The sequence below is a fragment of the Pyrus communis genome, chromosome 14, assembly GCF_963583255.1.
Source record: "Pyrus communis chromosome 14, drPyrComm1.1, whole genome shotgun sequence".
Taxonomy (NCBI): domain Eukaryota; kingdom Viridiplantae; phylum Streptophyta; class Magnoliopsida; order Rosales; family Rosaceae; genus Pyrus; species Pyrus communis.
Genome location: NC_084816.1, coordinates 6002106 through 6006472, shown reverse-complemented (window position 1 = coordinate 6006472; position 4367 = coordinate 6002106). Strand labels below are relative to the sequence as shown.

The 4367-nt window shown below is 33.1% G+C and overlaps 1 pseudogene; it reads right to left on the bottom strand.

Moving 5' to 3' along the window:
* Positions 1-243: 243 nt before the first annotated feature.
* Positions 244-2663, bottom strand: LOC137714267 ((R)-mandelonitrile lyase 1-like; annotated as a pseudogene).
* Positions 2664-4367: the final 1704 nt, after the last annotated feature.

Here is a 4367-nt window from a genome sequence, read left to right as displayed (position 1 = left end):
ATAATACAATGAATAGTGGGACATGTCTATGACTTAAAAGTTGGAGTGAGTTTTAGATGGATCAAATTGAAATAAAGTTTCAATCCAAAACTTCGGTTCATATCAGATACATATTTTCAAAAGAGTTTTTTATTCACACTCCACATTTTATTAAATATATTATACGTGTTGAATACACTGCTTCTGCTTTTTCAATTACAATTCTAAAAGAAGAAACAACTGATACAACTAATGTGCCTTTACCTTCGATTTTCAATTATTCTTTCTGTCCTACCACTTGAGTCTTGAATTACATCATGACCTTATTAACTAAGTTTATCTTAAGTAAAAACACCATAACACTAAAGGTTGTTGAATAATCTTCAATCCATTGCATGACAAATTGAATATAATCTCGAAGAAACGCGTCACTCTGATCTTTCTTCCAGCATTTGAACGCCAACATACCTGCCCAAAGAACAAAATTTGGCTTGGGAAAAGAACAACTATATATTCTTACACAAATAAATAAATAAAGCAATTTAAGGACTTAGTTAAATTTTTACTAAGTAGTTGTATTATGTACAGGCAATTTCTTGTGGTTGTGTACTTAAATGTACATGTGTAACATGCATACCTGCCCAACATCATAAGAGTGGCTTGAGGATTGGTCCCTGGTGATAAATTGAATACAGATCCATCAACAACACGTAATGCCTTGATCCCCATGACCCGCAAATCTTCATCAACTACCTTTCCGACCAGGCATCCACCATGGTAGTGCCAAAATGTGGCTACTGTATCTCGACAAAAGGTTTCAAATGATGCATCGTCTGATTGGTTCACTGGTAAAGGCAGTCCAAAAAGGTTGAAACCTTCTAGACCTGGGAAATCTTAAGCCTTATACAGTTTCAATGAGTTTGTTTTTAATAAATCACCCATTTTCCTCACAGCACTAACACAACGAGAAAGGTTTGCCTCCTGTGCGAAGTAGTTGAATTTGACATTTGGAGCAACTTTGACATCATAGGATGATTGCAGTTTAAGAGAACCATAGGACAAGGGTCCTGGAAATTTGGCAGCAATTTGCCCGAAACTTGAATTTATGGTCATGGGAATGGTTGGACTAGGGAAAAAACTAAAGGCCTGAGTAGAATATGGCAAGCCGGAGTTAGTCTCTATGTAATAATCACTTGTGATACCAACAACCTGTGTAGGAGAAGGTTCTACTTGAAACGGGGGCAAAATGGTAATGTAATTACGAGGATTATCACGCATAAACTGCCTAATGTAAGGTTGTGGGTGAACAACTGGGATTTTAAGAGATAAAAGGTAAGATTTTGGGCCAACACCACTAAGCAGTAGAAGTTGAGGACTTCCAATTGCACCTGCACTCAATATAACCTCACCCTTACCACGTATCAATGCCCGATGAGACCTCCCGTTAGAATCACTGTATATGATTCCTTTAGCTGACAAACCTACATAAAATCGATATTAGAATTGGACATATATTTAATTTACAAGTAAACATAATAGATTCAAATCCTTCAAATGTATCAAAGATTCTTTCTTTTTAATGCCATGATAGATTCAATTTTTGTTTTATGGAAATATTGTTGAGAATAAATCATATATTGATGGAATGAGGTATTAACCAATGACACATGGCAAGCAAATATGAGTAATAAGTAAATTGAGCTACTCCCCGTATAGTCAATTGGTTTTATAGTTGAACCTCAACTTTCTTCAAATTTAAATGACCTATAATTGTATATATCAAATGTGTTTGGATACTTGATGCTTTGGAAGAGAAAATGATCCTCTCTACGGTGGCATGAATTGCAACTCTCAGGTTTTTTGGATGTCCTTTATTCAGCAGTTCCACAACTCCATGTCTTTTTCCACGATTGTCAAAGAGCGCACCCGTGACTTTACTTCCCAGAATGTGATCCAAAGTCAGTCCATTGTCTGGACGAACACCAGCTTCTAACATCGCATCTTTCACAACAGATTGCCAGTGTGCTAAATTCGGACGAAATGCTACAGTGTTTTCAACCCATTCATATGAATTATTGACTAAGTTCATGTCCAATTTAATTCCTGATTTCTCGTAGAATTCACTGTCGGCTCTTGAGTATAAACCAATATTGATCATACTTGACCCGCCTAGAACCGGTCCTCTTACATTAGCTACACCATCTTCTGATGTGAACCTCTGGACCGGCGTCTTACCGTCATCTTCTTGGATGAAATTTGCAAATGTCCCATTGACACGCAACACATTTGGATATGCTGATGGAATATTTCCCCTTTCTAGAAGGAGCACGGAGTAGTTTGCAGATAAAGTTGTTGCCAAAGGGCACCCTGCCGTGCTCCCTCCCACAACAATGTAGTCATATTCTTCTTGCAATGGTATATCAGTTGCGTTACTGTACAAATTTCAAGTAGCTAAAATCTGCATTATATGAACAAAAGAGATGAGGAAAAAAGTTTATATAAGGAGAACTGTTTTTTTATTAAATTTATTTGTCATGTAAGTTACTTTGAAAAACCAATGAGACTTTCAAACTATATTTACCAAGGTCATCGAATGGATTGGCGAATGAGGGAACCCCTGGTTGAGGGCAGAACCCAAAAAACTACAAGAGCAATAATATAGCAGCAGTTGTTGATTTCTCCATTTTGTTTTCGAAGCTAAATATACTTCTTTCTATTTTGAAAATAAAATATATACAAAAAAAAGGTTAGTTTCATGCCAGGTTTTTTCATATAGAAATAATACCATGCTTATTGATAATATCTGGTTATTGTAAAATAAAAAAAAAAAAGAAATTTGGAGAACAAGTAATGAAATCTTGGCCATGATTAGTTGAGAACATTTCACAATGCTCACAGATGACTCATCATTAACGGTAAGTTGTTTTAAAGCACGCACATATATCATATCATAAACAAGAGACAAGATTTACCGTAGGCCAAAATATTGCCTTTGGTTTTGAAGCTATTTCCAATAACTCCTTAATCACAATTAGGCTTGGCAATTTCTGACACTACCCCGTTAATCCGACACGACACGACACGACACGAAATTAACAGTTGTTTGGATCGATACGATAACGAATTGGGTCGTTATCGGGTAACCCGATAAGCACCTGTTAAGATAGTAGGTTGATTCGGGTATACACGTGGGTAACACAATACACGATAAGCAGAATATTATTTTTATAATTTTATAACCCTAAAAAAATACTGTAATAATTATATATATTAATTTAACAATTTTATACCCCTAAAAACTATAATAAATAAATAAATATATATATATATATATATATATTAAATTAACTATAAAGTCTATAATAATTATATATACTATAATAATTATACCCCCAAAATATTAACTATCTATAATAATATTATATATATATATATATATATATATTAAATTTTGAATTAAATTTTATAAAAACTATAATAATTATTAATTAATATGCATCCATTGATTTGATTCCATAATTGATAATTTCATTCCATTTCTGCCGCCCTTTTTGAAAAAAAAGGGAGGGAAAATGAAAATGTGAAGAAAAGTTGAAAAGGAAACAAAAAAGAGAGGGAATTAGGGAAAGATGCCTGAGGGAAAAGTGAATATTATAAGAAAAGTTAAAAAGGAAACAAAAAAGAGAGGGAAAAATGAAAATTAATAGAAGTGGTGAGAATTTTTTTTTTTTTTTAAAGTTATTAACTTTTTATCACACATATGATATATCTTACTATTTTTATAATGACACACGTGATGTACTACTCCGTGTACCAGTCAATTATACATACAAAATAAATAGATTTAAATCTACTTAATAAATAAATAAATACACACACACACCGTTGGAACTTGATGGGATACGAATTCTCCGAAACTAATTTCAACGATCCCAACCGTCAAACTTGTTTGTATATGCTTTGAGATCACATCAACAAAAAATCGCAAAAAAAAAACATTCAGAGATCAAGTGACGGGACAAAACTTTTCGACGGTTATAAACGAAAAATCACGATTTAACGGTTATTTTAACTTCGATTTTGATAATTTTTTATAGCTACACTCCTTGACCCTATATGAATACAATGAATGAATTCGATCTTCAATTTAAAATATTTACACAAGTGAATACCACAAAATCTTATGTTATACTTGATGAAAGTATAAATAAACCCTAAGTGTTAGTTAATCTATTGTTTTTATGGGATACTAATTCTCTTAAACTAATTTCAACGATCCCAACCGTCAAACTTATTTGTATATGCTTTGAGATCACATCAACAAAAAATCACAAAAAATAAAATATTCAGAGATCAAGTAACGGGACAAAGCTTTTCGACGGTTATAA